This window comes from Lontra canadensis, unplaced genomic scaffold, assembly GCF_010015895.1.
Source record: "Lontra canadensis isolate GAN:19392208 unplaced genomic scaffold, GSC_riverotter_1.0 scaffold3, whole genome shotgun sequence".
NCBI classification, from domain to species: domain Eukaryota; kingdom Metazoa; phylum Chordata; class Mammalia; order Carnivora; family Mustelidae; genus Lontra; species Lontra canadensis.
Window position 1 is genome coordinate 19,640,871 of NW_022630997.1, and position 17,051 is coordinate 19,657,921.

The following is a 17,051-nucleotide window of genomic DNA, read 5'->3' on the forward strand; positions in this document are numbered from 1 at the left end:
TCATGTAATTCTACTATGTCTAATGAGTGCTTGAGTGCCAAACCAACAACATACCAGTTTTATCAATCATTCTGGTGAGCTGTTTTGTGAGTAGTTAGCTTATGGAGCTAATGAGGACAGGGTCACAGATTCTAACATGCAGGCCAATTAGCTTTGCTGTGTTTCAAGGTTCCATGGTCACAATCAACAACCTTAACCTTGGCTAACAACAACAACAACAACAAAAATACACTAATCATGTGAAGCATTAAGGGAATGAATATAGATGTATTACCAAAATCAATGACTATCAGAAAAATGTAATAAAAATTTTTAAAGAAATACTAGTAACATAATCTACCTTTTGCCAACCCTGGTTAGTATGTGCCTAGTCCAAATAATCTCTAATCTTTTCAGTCATGTGGGGCTGGTATTACTATTCCTGTTTGAAAGATGATAAGAAAATGAACTCGGAATGACAGTAAACCAAAGTCATAAATTACTATTAAGTAGTAGAGTCTGGATTCAAAACTTGATCTAACTCCAAAGCTTAGGCTACTTCTACAATACCATATAGTGTCTCTAGATTGTGTCTTAGGGACAGAGGACAATCAACAAAACGTTTTTATTCAGAACTATTCAGCGCAGTCATTACTACCTGAGCATACTACATACTAAATATCATACTACATTACTAACTAGCATACTACACTACAAACAGATGCTACAGCTGAGAATGAGTCTACCTTCCAAAACTTCTCTAAGTAAAAAAAAGTCAATGAACAAAAATATTTAAAACAAAGGGGAAAATAAAACATTACAGGACACAAAGTAAATTTTAATGGCAGTGACTAGTGTCATAGCTTTATATAAAAATCTACAGTGAAAAAATAGTTATCTTGATGATTCATAACTAAAAGTAAGAATAAGAGATGCCTGTGTAGCAGTTGGTTAAGCATCTTACTCTTGGTTTCAGCTTAGGTCATGATTTCAGGGTTGTGAGATGGAACCCCATGTCAGGCTCTGAGCTAAGCATGGTGGAGACTGCTTAAGATTCTCTCTCACACAAATAAATAAATAAATCTTTAAAAAATAAATAAATAAAAGAATGAAATTGGCAAGGCAGAGCCAGAGGATACCACATTAAAGAGAGTAAAGAACACATTTCCTAAGTATCTGAGCATGCGGATTTCTTATAGCCAACACCTATTTGTAGGAATTAAAAATAAACATTTCAATTCTTAACCTTAAGATTTTGCTTTGACCAACAAATCAGTTTTCTCTATTCGATTTTTCTTCACTTTTCTTCTTGGTTTCTCTAAACTCTCACTTCCTTGCAAACGCACATACACCAACGTCACTAAGAGTTCTCACCTTCAAAAAAGGAGGTCACCAAGCCTTCTGGAACCTACCCACTAAACTAACTTTTAGAGTTGAATAGTCTGACTTTAAAAAAAAGAAAAGGCAGGGGTGAGTGGAAGGACAAAAAATGCTCTACAAAATTCTGTCCTAGTTGGTAGTCAATATAAATCATAAACATAGATAATTGTTCTACTACAAGTTACAATGTACAGACAGAAAACCCCATTCTCACTACAGGTTACAAATAAAGCACCAGTTCAAAGCACATCCCAAAAACAACCTTTTCACAACAGCATCTGGAAACCTCTAAAAAATAAAAAAACGGCATAATATAATCTTTATATAAGGTGCAAATGATTTAAAAAAAAAAAAAAACCACCCTGCAATCTGAGTACTTCTACTTACAGTATTTTTGGGTTAAGGATAGCTACCTCATTTTATGGGGGGAGAAAGAGAATCTCAAGAAATACGTTATCTAAAATTATCATTTTTGTTCATCATTACAGTCAACAATTACAATAGCAATAAGATATTGAGCAATTGCTCCAGGCACTACTAAGGTCCTTATACTCACATCTCATTTAATCCTTATAGACACCTTGTGAGGTAAATGTTATTATATCTAGTTTAGAGACTAGTAAACAGGCTTAGAGGTCAGCTACTTTGCCAAAAGTCAAAGCAGAAGTAACAGCACCAGGATTTGAACTCAATTTGTTCAATTTTGTACATTCAACTAAGGCACTGTACTGCCATCCTGGTTTTTGAACCGCATTCAAGTATTTTCCAACTAAAGATTTCAATGTAAATACAGGATTACCTAATTACTACACCTCCAAACCCAGAAAAAGTTGACTGTAAAATCCCCATTCTCTCTAAGGGAAAAATAAGACAACAAGCCACCTGCTTAGAGTCTCAGATCTTAATTGCCAGAAGACTGGGATAGGGGCTATTCTGAATATATATATTCTGAACCCTAACCATGAGGAAACAAGAGTTCTAGCACATACACCTAGGATAGGTGAAGGTAACCCCAATATTTCAGCTAGTATGCACACAAGGTTAGCGGCATTGTGTTAGGATTAGAGCTAGATTTAGAACCAGTAGTATCTGAAAAGGGGGGGAAGAAAACACAAGACCAGCTGGAAACAGGCATTAGGTCAGCACCACAAATGAGGAACATTAAGTGCTGAGATATTTGTAGTTGTGTAATAAATGAAGGTTATGAGACAGCAAAAGGGGTAGACAGTTGGGCGTGTTGAGGGAAGGGAAGTGTCCAAATTCTGGGGGAACCTTAAAATCCAGATGAAGTTTAAAACTGACTCCACAGGGGCACCTGGGTGGCTCAGTCCTTAAGCATCTGCCTTCAGCTCAGGTCATGATCCCAGAGTCCTGAGATGGAGCCCGGCTCTGGCCTTCCTGACATCAGGCGTCCTGCTCCGCGGGGACCCTGCTTCTCCCTCTCCCACTCCCCCTTCTTGTGCTCCCTCTCTGGCTGTGTGTCTCTCTCTGTCAAATAAATAAACAAAATCTTAAGAAAAAAAAAAAAAAATGACTCCACAGGTGCTAGGGCCTTAATGTCACCTCTTCAACAGGAACATGGCTTAAGAATGTTTGTATGGCTTGTATTCATTTCCAAACACACTTCCACCTATTAACTCATTTGATTTTCACAAAGAGTGTGATCATATTATAATCGAGTTCATAAAGACGTAAATGTGGTTTTAAAATACAACTGCCCTACAGTGAAGAAAGGATATCGAGGCTACATCTGATATATGCTTTCTCACATATATCACTTCTGTCGGACCCCCGAAACAGCGGGAAACAGGCAGGCCAAAGACTATCATCCCCTTTTTTCAGATACAGAAACCAAGGCTGCGCTAAATGGGCTACAAAAGATGACAAGCCCAGCAAGTGGCAGACCTGAGACTCCTAGGGCATTAGACTCCAAATCCTATCCTTCTTCCCTTTCTCAACTCTGAAAGGCGTCTTTATTGATAAAGAAAACTTTTAATAATCGTACTTGGGATTTTCCGAGGGCCGCCCAGGACAACCAGGAAGTACATCCTCCCGTACAGACAGCTCACGCCCAACCTACAGCCCATAGCCCGGGGCTCCCGGCCAGCCAAGCGGACTCATTGGAAAGGCTCGCGGCCCGGAAATCGTCCCGGGCTCTTCTCGGGACGGCCTCGGTGGCCTACAGCCCCATACTCCGGGGCTGGGGGACGGGGGGGGGGGGGGGGGGGGGAAAGGGGGGGGAGAGGGGGGTTCGCCAAGGACCCGCTCAGTACCTGTTGAAACCCGGGGAAGAAATGTCCTCTCCGCAGAGAGTACTTGGGAAGAGGGCCCAGAGCGGGCACGCACTCTTAGAACAGCAAAAGGGGCTCGGAGGAACCCCGCAACCCAGGGCCCGCAGGGGTCGAAGGGCTGCAGCTTCCCAGTAACCTCCGCCCCAGGCGGGGACCCGCCCCTCGCATCACGTGAGGGGAAAAAAGTACCGGTAAAAAACAAAAAGGGAAAGGAAGTCTAGTCCAAAGTGTATGGGGAGAAGTGGAAGCGACCAGCCCCGACTGGGGGTGCGAAGGCAGGGAGGGACAAGGACGCGGGATTGCTCGTTACCGGGGGCGCCGTCGCTCTCTGCTTCCGCCGCCTCCTCGAAGCTCATGCTCTTCCGCTGGCGCCGCTGGGGCGCGCGCCAGGCCTCAACTCCGCCCCCGCCTCGCGCCGCGGGGCCTTCTGGGGACTGTAGTCCTTCCAGGCCGGTGCTACGTATGCCGCTTCCCGGTCACGTGGGGGGAGGGCTGGCAAAAAAACCCGCAAGGAAGGGAAGGCGTTTGCGCTCCTGTCTGCCAACCCTCCCCGCTTCCTCTCGGCTATAAACGTGCTCTGGCCTCCTCACGTCCGGCTCAGTCACAACATCCCTCCTTTTCCTTTCACAGCCAAGTTTTTTGAAAAAAGCAATCTAACTCGTCTCCGCTTCTTCCTGCGTGCCCTGCAGGTTCTGCCCCCAGAAAGTGCCCTAGTTGCCAATCAAATCCTCATTGCCAAACTAACGGGAGGAATTTTCAGGTCTTCCAGTTTAATCTTTAGGCACCATTTGAGGCTGTTGGACATTCTTTATCCCTTACTTTGTTACTACCTGCATTTTCCTTCTCAGGCCGTCCTTCTCAGTCTCCTTCAAGAATTCTTTTTCTAACCCATCTCTTAACTATTAGCGTTCTCCAGAGTTCTTGGCAATGGAATGAACGTTGGGGGCACCGAGCGAGGGCTGAGTGCCACATTTGTATTCGCAACTTCATAGTCCTAGGACGACTCCTCATCCCTGTCGCGCAGGCATCTCAAATGCAGCAATTTGACAAGAGAACAACCCCTCCCCCACCCCATTCACTAATAGTTACTCCAGCCCCCAACCTAGATTCCTCCTCCTCTCCCATGAGATTCCTCTTCCACCCATACTCAAATGGTCACTGAATCTTACAGAGTCTATCTCCCAAGCATCCCTTGAATCTGTTCTCTCTTCACTTCCACTGCCAGTGATTTAACTCAGACCAGCATCATTTCTTGCATTGACTTCCTTAGTGGTCTCAGCACCTCAGCACCTCTGTGTAGTCCTGCCTACTGCCATCTGGCCCATTTGTGTAAATGGCAAATTTAATCATGTCACACTTTTGGTAATCTCCTTTAAAGGATTCACTCGATTGGATTTGGGAAGAGGTATGGAGGTGAATCCCTTATGTAACTTTTACAAAACAAGAATGCTAGCCCCACTACTCCCCCACCATTGCCATCCCATATTGTGGTTGGGAGGTTCAGAGAAGGAAGATTTATAACAGATCTTAATTTAGGGTAGGTGGGCATAAGCAAATTTTAAAGGTTCCCCAGGTGATTGACTCACTTAACAAGAATGTTTTTTATTGTCTAATGCACACTAGGCATTGGGGTGGGTGCTGAGAAAATACTAGCAAGACAGTCCCTGCCCTTCTGGAGTTTACATTCTCTTGAAAGAGACAGATAGAAATCGAATGATCACATACCAGAAAACAAAACCAACAATAATAAAAACCACAATTACCAAAACCCAGAATTACCAGCTGTAATAAGAATTATGCAGGAAAAGCAAACAGTCCCTTTCCCTTCCCCTCTGCCACCTGCTCCAGCCCAGGGTGGAAATTAGCATATGCTCCTGGTCTATCAAACAAAACCTGCCAGGAGCTAATATCCTCCCACTCCCTCCCACATACATCTAGATTTACTAGACTGCTGGATTGCACTTGCTCTCTCACCTTTGCAAAAGCTGTCCCTCTGTTTGGAAAACCCTTCCCTTTCTCCCTTTACTAATTTCTACCTTGTCTAATTCTCCTCTGTTGGACCAAAAACAAACCCAGCATAACACCAGCCACATGGAAGGATTTTCCGAGGATTGGTTTGAGTCAGCTGATAACTACCAGGCAAGCAGAGGGGAGTCAGGATGGTTGAATGTGGGCTACTGAGGGCAGGGCTACATTAGCCAGTTTGGAAGCATAGGGCCTGAGCCAACATACCCATCCTTCACAACCCAGATCAGGTGTTACCTCCTCCAGGAAGCCTTTACTGAGCTCCCCCAAGATAAACTACTGCCTCTTTATTAGGTAATCATTTGCCCCCATCCCAGCCTCTTTTCCAGTGACATGCTAGACCCAGATCACACCAGGTTTGAAGAGGCAACTGTTAAATACTAAGGAATTTTACAAGTCAGTTTCTAAGCCATTGGTAGCTTGAAATCCGCTGTGACTGGAGTATTTAAACCACCATGCAAATAAGCAAATGACAAATCATGGCCTTTGGGGGGTTTTTTTGGAGAGTCTATAACTGTCTATCATCTCATGCATCTCTACGTTGTACCGTGGTGATGACTCCCCTATTAGATGAATTCCTTGTAACAACTTCATTTAGCATGTATTTATTGTTATTTACTACTATACACAAGAGACTAGCAAGATGCTGAAGGGTATACAGTGGAGAACAAAAACGCATGGTCCTTACTGTGAAGGAGCTTACAATCTAGCAGATAAGACAGAAAATAAATAAAGACCTCCATACCTACAAATTGAGTTGGGCTGCTTTGTGACAGAGCATGCTGGCAATGAGTGGTAGTGACCAGAGAACACAACACTGCTTTGACAAGGTGGTCCGGGATGGCCTGCCTGAGGAGATGAACATTCCACTGAGCACCAAAGCGTTGAGAAGGAGATAGTCAAGGGGAAAAGTGTTCCAGCCGAAGGGATCAGGCCATACAAAATAAAGCTAAGCTGTTTGAAGGACAGAATCATCAGTTTTGTGGGGTTGATATGATGATTAATTGTGTCAACTTGACTGTGCCACAAGGTGCCTAGATTAAACATTATTTCTGGGTGTGTCATCAAGGATGTTTCTGGTAGAGATGAGCATTTGAATCAGTAGACTCAATAAAGTGGATTATTTCCCTCTCCAGTATGGTTAGGCATCATCACGTCTGCTGAATCCCTGAATAAAACAAAAATCAGTGGAAGGGAAGATTCATTCCCTTCTTACCTGTTGAGCTGAGACATTGGTCTATTGGTCTTCTCCTGCCCTTGGACTAGGATTCACACCACTGGATCTCCTGGTTCTCAGGCCTTCGGACTCAGACTAGAATTATACCATTGGCTTTCCAGGGTCTCCAGCTTGCAGAGGGCAAAAGACTGTGAGTCTTCTCAGCCTCTACAATCACATGAACCAAGTCCTCACGATATAAAAAGTGTATAAATCTCATAAACACACACACACACACACACACACACACACACACACACATAAATAGGAGAAGCATACAGAGATAGAGATAGATTGATAGATATCCTGTTTCTCTGAAGAACCATTACGAATTCAGGCAGAATGTTGGTTTAGTGATCCAGATGACAAGAAGAGATAACTAGGGGTGCTTGGGTGGCTCAGTGGGTTAAGCCTTTGCCTTCGGCTCAGGTCATGATCTCAGGGTCCTGGGATGGAGCCATGGGCTCTCTGCTCGGCAGAGAGACTGCTTCTCCCTCTCTCTCTGCCTGCCTCTCTGCCTACCTGTGATCTCTCTCTGTCAAATAAATAAAATCTTTAAAAAAAAAAAAAGAATAATAATAAGAAGAAGGACTAACTAGAACTAGGTTTGCATAACCCTGAGGCCACAGGAAGGACCTTGGATTAAATTATAGCCACCAAAAGGTTTAAATAAGGGAGTGATGTTATCGATATACATTTTGATCCGATCACTCTTGGTTTTGTTTGGAGGACCACAGTAGAAGTAGGAGCACATTGTGGCTATAGTCTAGGTAAGAAACAACGAAACCAAGTGCTGGCCATGAAACGAAGTGCGTGGGTTTGACAGGTATTTTGCAGACCGAGTCTATAGGACTTGCTGAAAGATCGAAGGTAGACGACAGCGGATTGGTGAAGGCAAGAAAGGACCCAGGGACAGAGGTTGTTCATATTTATCTGCATATCCTCAACCCCTAGAATAGTGCCTGGCACATAGTAGGTGTTCAATAGCTGTGTTCAACAATTTCATTCATTCTACATGCTAAGCCCTGCGCCCTGTCAAGGTCACATTGCTTCGCATAGGGCCTCCAATAGCCCACAAAGTACCTTTGTGCAAATTTCAAAAAAAAAAAAAAAAAGGTGCTCCTTCCTCTAGGTGGATACAGCAGGGTGCCCAGATTGATGAACAGAGCAGAGACTACATTTCAACCTCCAATTACTCCCTCGGGGGACACCCCTGTGCTGGGTACCATCTGCACAACCACATACGGCATCCCTGGCTTAACATCCCTGGGAGAGGATTTTAGGGCATTGAGCCCAGAATTCCTGGGGAGAATTTGGGGTCAAGAGAAAGGAAGCTGCCGGCCTGGGGTCTCCAGAGCTGCTGCTGTGACTGAGGGTCAAACCTTTGCCCTCTGAATCCCTGTGGGCTCTTTAGCCTTGGAGCCACATTGTCTCTCCCAAATCACTCAGCCCATCAATAAAAGGCTAACTTCACAATGGTGACTTTGCTTCCTTGAGTTTCTCATCTGTCTCGGTTACTATTGTTAGAGTATGTCACGTTTACATAGTATCCAATATGTGCTCAGTGCCTTACAAAATACAATAAAGGAACGTGAAACCAAAGGACCTTGATTTTTTTTTTTTTTTTTGTAAACAGAATAAATAAGGAATGGCTGGTTTAAAGCGCCCTTAGTTCGTGGATTAAAATGAGCTGTGGTGTATTGGTTTAAAGTGATGCTGTAAACAATACAGAAAAAAGGTATGCCCCTGGGCAAGCTATTTTATCTTTGCACCCCCTGATCAGAAAGGACGCTGGAGCAGCGGGCTTCAGAAATGCAAACTAGGGACGCCTGGGTGGCTCACTCGGTTAAGCCAGTGCCTTCAGCTAGGTCATGATCCTAGGGTCCTGGGATCAAGTTCCGCGTGACTCCTTGCTCAGTGGGGAGCCTGCTTCCCTCTCTACCTCTGCCTGGCACTCTGCCTGCTTGTGCGTGTTCTCTCTTGCTCTAACAAATAAATAAATAAAATCTTAAAAAAAAAAAAAAGGAAAAGAAATGCAAACTAGGGAGGGGGTCAAGGACCTAGGAAGAGAAGAAAACCAGGGAGAGAACAAAGGGCCCTCCCTTCAGCAAAGAATAGCACTTAACACTTAACAAGTGCCTGCTATGTGCCAGGAGGCATGCTAAGCCCTTTATCTGTCTGATCTGAGACAGCCCTCACATTAACCCTACGAGGTGCCATCTATTGCCACAGGTAGGCAGGAAGCTAGGCAGGAGCAACAGGGGAATGGACCTTAGACTCCTGACTTCCTGACATCCAGCCAAGCACCGCCAACAGACCAGTCCAGGCCCCCCATCTAGCAGTCAGTTTGCCGATGCAATATCTCTGGAGAGGAAGAGTTAATTCCTCTTCTTGCACTGGTGCAGAAAGTCCCACCTCCACCTTGTTCTTATTTAACCTCTGTCCCTAGAATAGAAATAATGTTGGGTTTCCTACTCCCTGCAGGTATTTTGAATAAAGGACGCAGTTTGTTGGCTAATTATTATGGAATCCAGGCCTGTCGCTCACAGGTTGTGACCCTAGGATCCACCAAAAAGAAAATATTAATATAAGCCCACACCCTGGAGTTTCCTGGGCCCTTGTCTGTCTTGATTGGCCCGCTCCTCCCTTGATGTGGACTTCAATAAAACTTTGCTCTGCTTTGCTTTCGTTTTGCTGTCCTATGATTATTTACTGTGGCGTTGAAATGACATGAGGCTTCTTTCCTTTTCCATCTCACTCTGGGTAACAGCACCATCGCCTTGCACCGGAGGAAGCTGAGACCCAAAGCTATGCAGCTGATACGGGACAAACCTGAACTTTAAACCCTGGCAATCAGGCTCTGGAGTCTGAGCTCTCAACCACTAAATTACACAGCCTCTCAGACCGTGTTCCTGCTGCCAGGTCTCTTGTTTTAGCAGCATGACCCTTTGCAAGTCCTCGGATAACTAGTAGGGTCTCTGGTCTCAGATTCAGGGATTCCACATAGCCTGTCTGCTCAGTGATTAGGGCATGGTCATCTCTAGCCTAGCTTCAAAATGGAGAGTTTGAACAAAGCATATGTAAAAACAAAAAAACAAAAACAAAAACAAAACCTCTGCGCAGGACATTATACAATCTTCCTGAGTTTCAATATCTTCCCAATATAATACTATAATTACCTGTACAGTATGGAAGATGTAGGAGGAAATGTTCTCAGGATCGAGGGACTAAATCAACCAAACCCCTTGGAAGTGTGGGCCCTGACTGCTACCCCCAACTTGAGAATTCTCCCCTTTTGTGACTTTCAGCCAATAACCACAGAAGGATCCGAATGTTGTTGGACTTCTGGGTCCTCTTGACTAGCACCACTAAAGGTATGGGCATTAGGCATCATCTAGCGCAAAGATGAGGCTTTTTAGGACAATAAGAGGGCAGGGTAGCAAAAGTCAGCTCCCATTGAATTCATGAGGAAAAGCAGAACAGAGAACTCTGACACACAGTATGGACTCCAGACCCCAGAACCTATCTGCCCCTTGACCTCTAGGTCTGTACGGCTAAGTTATCCGATGCCACGGTGCCCACATGGAAGGAAGGGCCTGTTGATGGTATGTTCATTCTGGTCTGAGAACAACTTCACTACTCAGAGTTCCAACTGAGGACTGGTCTACTAAATTCTGTTACTTAGAGTTTCTACCATTAGATAACATAGAACCTTAGATGATTCACCAAGCCTCAGTTTCCTCATCTGCTAAATGGAGACCCACCAAAGCCACCTACCTCATTGGTTAATCATGAAGATTAAGTCCGAAGACAGAAGGGAATGGTTTTGGCTAAACGAGGAGAGGGGGCATGAGCATTACGCCAGGTTGTGCCCATAGGGGACAGAGGTGAGTAGGGAACACCTTAATTTTTTTAAATCTCAAAGCTAATTATTTCTCTCTTAAGACAGTGGTAGAGGCACAGTGTTCCTTCTTTAGTTTCCTTCCTAGTCCCAAACTATTTTCCATGGCCCCATATCACTCAGAAAGTTGTGATTCCTTGTCAACAACAACCAGCACATTGCCTTACCTAGAGTAGAAACCTCATGAGTATTTGTTAAACAAATCATCTTTTCTACTCAGCAGAATAGCAAGAATTTGGCTAGACATGTCATAAACAGTTTTATTCTCAGGGATATCCTAGAGTTCATAATCTAGTCCTCCTAAGATAACAGGACCTGAAACTGGCCCACTCAAGTCAAGAAGGTCAACTCAAGGCAGACAGAACTTCTTGTTACTCTCCAAGTATCTGTGTTATTCACATCCCCTTTCCTTTGCACATGCGGCGCCCTGAGCATCAAGTGCCCATTGTCTCCTTTCTCCTCCCTCAAGATCCAACGGACATCACCTCCACCGAACTGCTCTGGACCAACAAGTCACTTCTGCTCCTTCCCCCCGTGAACCCTCATCATCCTTGGTCATAATGCTCCCCACCTAAGTGTGTCTCTACCCCACCAGAATGAGTGCCTTAACTAAGCAGAACGCATGGCCCAAGGGGCCCACGTTCATTTATTGCATGAACTGGTTTCTCTGTCCTTTTAGGCTGGGAGTGGAAAGCCAAGAGTAAAACCAGAGGAAATCAAGTAACCAACGACTTAAGTTTACACTCTCATTCCTCGAGAACACTGTAGCTGACAGCCTCCCACCCTCAGTTCCTTTACCTCCGCAAAGCATCTTGCAAAGCATATGATGGATTGCCTGGGAGTAAGTAGAACTTCTCAAAGAGTAATTCTGCTTAACCAGGTCCCTCTTACCCACCCTCAAGCTGGTTCGTCACAGTTAAAGGACTCTGAAACAAAATAGCCTGGTTTTAAATAGTAGCTCCAGCAACAACTAGCAAGTTCAAGCAAGTTACTTAATCCTCCTTTACCTCAGTTTTTTGATACATACAGTGACGATAATAGTAGTGACATCACAGAAGGTGGACAGGGGTTGTGGGAACTAAATGATCCGTACCCAGATTTTGACACATCACAAGGGCTCCATAAACAGTAGCTTGTTTGTGAGCAATCCGCTCTTAAGGGTGACAAACCCATTCTATTCAAACCTTCAGAAAGCTGGGTTTGTTCCGAGACATCCCAGGCAGGGCGGGGGTGGAGGATGGTTGGGGCCACTCCGGAGTTCTGTCTGGTGGCTGAGACAACTGGTGTCATCGATCTTTGGTTCTGATCTGGATCCGTCACTCACCCCAGTCATGGCCCTAGCCCAGGTAGCTGATCCTCCCCAAGCCTCCTGTCCCCAGTACGGCTTGGCAGTACTGAGCTGTCTCACAAGGGGGTGCTGGAAAGATCAATCCGTGTTAGCAGAGTGCTTTGGAAATGTAACATGCTAAATATTAATGGGTCTCTCGGAGTGTCGGGAAATGTGCAACCTGAACTCTGCTCAGGGCAAGCCGAAGGTGGGGAGAGCAATTCTGGGCAGCTGATTGCCACATCCTTGGTCTAATTGGGAGGTGGTGCTGATGAAGGGGGAAGGGCAGTGAGCATCTGGGGGCTGGGCAGGGCTGTGGGATGGAAGGAGTTTCTGAGGAAGCACCTAACTCCAAGGAGACAGAAACCTGGCGTAGGTTTGGGGCAGACCCAGAAAGTCCTTGGGCTTTCTTTGCAAAAAGCAAACACAAGCTCACTGCTCGCTGTTCTCTCTCTCATTCTCTAGTTCTGGAGAGGACAGCACTGTGAGGATGTCAGCCATTTCAGTTCTTATCGCGCTCTCAACTTCCCCAAATCCCACGGGTAGGGTGATAAGTAGGAATTGTTTTAACCTTAGACAGAACTCTCAGTCCAACATCTTTAATGTAGTCCTGCCTCAGGGACTCTGCCTGTGCTATTGCCAAACAGCTGCGGAGTGACATATCCCTTAGGACACTGCTCAACTGTCTCCTCTTCCAGGAAGACTTCTTGGGCCCAATCCAGTTGATCTGGGAGCCCCTCTTTGGGGCATTGGTAGTAGCATGGGCTTGTTTCTCTAAGCGCAGCTAACAGACCCAGTCAGTGCCTGCCTATATCCTCTTGGCACCATCATTTCCTACACAGTCATGGTTTTCTAGTGCCTACGGCCAAGCATGTGCTTCCCCAGAGAGGGCAAGGCAAGCCAGAAGGGGGGGAGTTACGGGGCCAATACCCCAGATTCTTACCCTCCAATGGGATGACCCTGAGACAGCCTCTATACTAGCGCTGAGAAATCCCAAAGGAACTGAGCCCCATTGTGCACAGCAATAACCTTCTCATATAACACCTGGCCCGGCTCCTTCCCCTCCTCTGTCTCAGCTGCTCGCCCCTCTCCTGTTACTTTTAGGGATCACCAGCAGGGGACTGCTTCAGGGGCTCCCAGCCAGGTACCCTAACCTTTCACCGCTCTATGAGCCTTACCTGTTCATGCTTCTCCTTCTCACTAGACACAAGTAACTTAAGAGGAGAGACTGTTCTACTTCTCCTTGTTATCCTCAATGTTTTATACTGTGTCTGGAACAGAAATGCTCAGTAAATATTTGTTGAAGGAATGAATGAACAAGGATTGGATCAAAGGATGATCCCAATAATATTATCCCAATCTTACTAAGCTCCTCCCTCCCTAGCCTCACTATCAGAAACAAGGAATTTGGTCTCGGGGCTTAGAAAGAAAACAAATACCTATAATAACTGAACTGAACAGATGTGGCCAAAACTGGCTTACACACCGTCACAGTCAGCTCCCATCCCAGGCGGGCTGCTCCCAGGAGCCCTGCTTGTCTCCCGCAGCTCTGGCCACTGGGAATTCATCACATTGGGTAGGACAGCAGCTCCTGCTGTATATAACAGCAAATGCTTCTTTTTCCTCATGCCAACTTCTCAAGCCTCCTCTCTCTCTTCTGTTCTTCACATTAAAAAAAAACTGGCTGACTATTTTTCATGAATTTTCTGCAGTGTTGCCTTTCTTCCTGACTTTTTTACTTTCTCAGTGCTAAAAGAAAGGAAAGAACATGAATCTGTAAAAATAGTGTCCAAAAAAGCTGAAGCTAGAGAAGGAGCCAGTTCTCCAGGAAAAGCTAAAAGGAGCCAAAAGGACACAATAGCCGTGTTTGGAGGAGAACAGCACGGAAAGACTAAACCCACTGGTGGTGGAAAATTCAGAATGTACAGGTCACAGAGGCAAGGAGGTCAAGAGGTTCCACGTCCTTCTCTAGTCTTTGTGAAGGTGTTCAAACTAGAAATCGTGTGATAATCAATATAAGAATGGATAGAATCCCAACAGAAGGAAAGCCCCTACACAACATATAGCAAGGTCATATCATACAAATTCAACTATCGGCATTTGGGGAAAGAGAGGGAAAAAGAGACCAGGAGAAAATGAGCAAGCAATTACAATTCAAAGAGTCTAACACATTCTGCCTGCCTTTTCTACTCACTGAGTCCGTGTTCCAGTTGGAACATGAGAAGGGAAATAAAAAATAATTGTTGATATTAACTGAAATACTTACTGTGTGCCAGGTGCTGGTCTAAGGACCTTACATACGTGATTAAACTCTGTCCTCAGTATAACCATAGGAGGTAGGCACTACTACTCTCCCATTTCACAGATGAAGAAACTAATGCATAGGGCACTTGGATGGCTAGTGGGTTAAGTCTCTGGCTTTGGCTCAGGTCATGATCCCAGGCTCCTGGGATTGAGCCCCGAATCGGGCCCTCTGCTCAGCAGGGAGCCTGCTTCCCCCTATCTCTCTGCCTGCTCTCTGCCTACTTATGATCTCTGTCAAATAAGTAAATAAAATCTTTAAAAAGAAAGAAAGAAAGAAAGAAAGAAAGAAAGAAAGAAACTAATGCATAGATATGTTGAGTAAATTGCCAATAATCATATAGCAAGTAAGTAAGTGATAGAGCCAGGGTGAAAATGAGACAGTCTGGCTCCAGGACTCCCTAGCATCAGCTCCCAAACACCTCCTCTAGGGAAAGCATCTAGCTGACTAGGAATGATCTGGGTGTTCAGAGATCCGCATTCTGCATACTGCAGGGCTCCCAATGCAGACCAACCAATGCCTGGGGAGCACAACTGAAGAATCAGTGATTTGTTGCAATGTGGAGGATATTCAAGGAAACTTCCAGTGATATGTCCCTTTTAGCTTTCTCTGCTGACTTGAGAACGTAATCCTCATGCTAGATGTGAATTCTCTGTGCATGCGATTTGTCTAGGTCCCTAGGCCTACGTGGAAAATCTCCCAGAGAGCCAAAAGAATTTGCAGATCTCAGAGCCACCATCAAAATCTTTGAGAAATCATGAAAAGTATGACCCACCACCCTATTTCAAATGAGAAACGATTTGGGCTCATTTTCAAAGAAATTGAACTTGTTTCTGGAAACTATAATCAAGTACACTGGATATTAACATCAACTGCTGTTCGTCTTTTAGGAGAAGTTATTCAGAAGATTGACTTATTTATTCACTCCTCAAATATTTATTTGGTATCTGTTACATGTCAGGCCCTGTCTGTCATGTAACAGAATGGATAAAACTGCTGCAGGAACAGACGGATAAAACCCATGTCTTCCTAAAGCTTCCATTCCACTAGGAGACTGCCAATTAATAAATAAACGTAAGGATAATTTCAGGTGGTAATAAATGTTATTCGGTAACTAAGGCAAGGTAAAGGGACAGCAAGTAACAAGTCATGGCAGGGGGTGGGTTTTAAGTCTCTCAGCACAAGTGACAATTGAACAGAGATTGGATGAAGTGAGGAAGCAAGCCACAGGGAAGCCTGGGGGAATGCATACAGGTGAGAGCCCTAAGATGGGAACCTGCTGGGTTCAGGGAATAGCAAGGAGGTCAGAGGGACCAGACAGAAAAGTGCAAGAGTTCATGTGAGTTGTGAGAAGTGTCCAGGTGCCAGGCCAGGCCTATAGGTCACTGGGAGGAAATCGGCTTCCCTTCTGAGTGTGATAGGAAGCCATGGAGGGTTTTGAGTGGGACAGGAAAGTGATCAGATTTGGTTTTTAAAGACATAACTCTGGCTGCTGTGTAGATACAAGGACAAGCCATCTCTGCTCCTTTCTTTGGAAGTAACTACCTTTTCCTCTGTCCTTCCACATTATCTAGCCCATGTTGGGATGGTGATCTTGGGGTGTGTGTGTGTATGTGTTGTGTGTGTGTCCTCCCCTTCCCCCATAAGAGTGTCACTTCCTTGGAGACAAAAATCTGAGTTTACTTGCCCTTGTTCCTCCCCACTGATCGCCCCTCTGAAGCCTGCATGTCCACAGGCACGCCTACACCTGTGAGCACACAATGCCTAGAATATTGCTGAGCAAATGAAACTCTCAATAATTTGGGGAAAAAAAAAAAAAAGACTAACAGTACAAGGAGGCAGGTTTCAACAAAAAAAGAGGAACTCTTGAACACAGGAGTCAACAAATGGAACGGCCTGCCTTCAAAAATCACCTTTTCTCTAGAGGAGATCCTCGAGGCCTCCATCGTTCACAGGGCATCACACAACCTGGATTTAGATCATCAGATGGGGGTGATTGTGCCTTTTTAAGTGTCTTCAGAACTCTGAGCTTCTGTAATTCTAAGGATAATCATTAAATCATGAAGATTAGTAGGAGTTGGTCCACACAAGGGTCTGCATGATTCACCCCCAACAAGCTATGTCTAGAGACACCTTGATGCACCTTGTCAATGTGGTGAACTCCTTTTCATCCAACGAGACTTTTACCTAAATGTCCTTCTGTGTTAGTTTGTACTCTGTGTGTGTTCTGGGTGCCACAATTGGAGAGGAAGGTAGACAAATTGGGGGCATGACCCCAGGAGGCTAACTCGAGAATGAGAGGTCTGAAAACCCAAATCTGTAAGAAACAGCTAGAAGCACTTAGAAGAGTTCCTCTAGAAAAAAACAAAATTAAGACAAAGGAGGGAGGAAGGAGCTAGGGAAGGCATAATCATCTTCAGGTGGTGGAAGGACTGTCAGGTCCCAGTGGAGAACCATACTCCGTGTGGTCCATAAGGCAAGTAAGTCTAGGGCCAATGGGAAGAATTACAAGGAAGCTGCTTCTGGAACTGCTTAAACAAGTCCCTTCTCAACACCTAACCCAGCCCTTTCCTGCAGTAAGAACACAGTGTGTTTTAATTGAATTGGAAATTTAACTGTCTAAGTTATTC

General features: G+C 44.9%; 1 protein-coding gene across 5 annotated transcripts in view; it reads right to left on the bottom strand.

Moving 5' to 3' along the window:
• Nucleotides 1-4,046, bottom strand: part of R3HCC1L (R3H domain and coiled-coil containing 1 like) — a 91,990-nt gene extending 87,944 nt beyond the window's left edge. For 4 of the 5 annotated variants that reach the window (XR_004385641.1, XM_032882744.1, XM_032882708.1 and 1 more), the window contains exon 1: nt 3,961-4,046. The gene's annotated coding sequence lies outside the window, so the exon portion shown is untranslated. Of the gene's footprint in view, nt 1-3,632; nt 3,940-3,960 lie in introns of those variants that run through there. The other variant, XM_032882718.1, reaches the window with a different exon arrangement.
• Between the last annotated feature and the right edge of the window lie 13,005 nt (nt 4,047-17,051).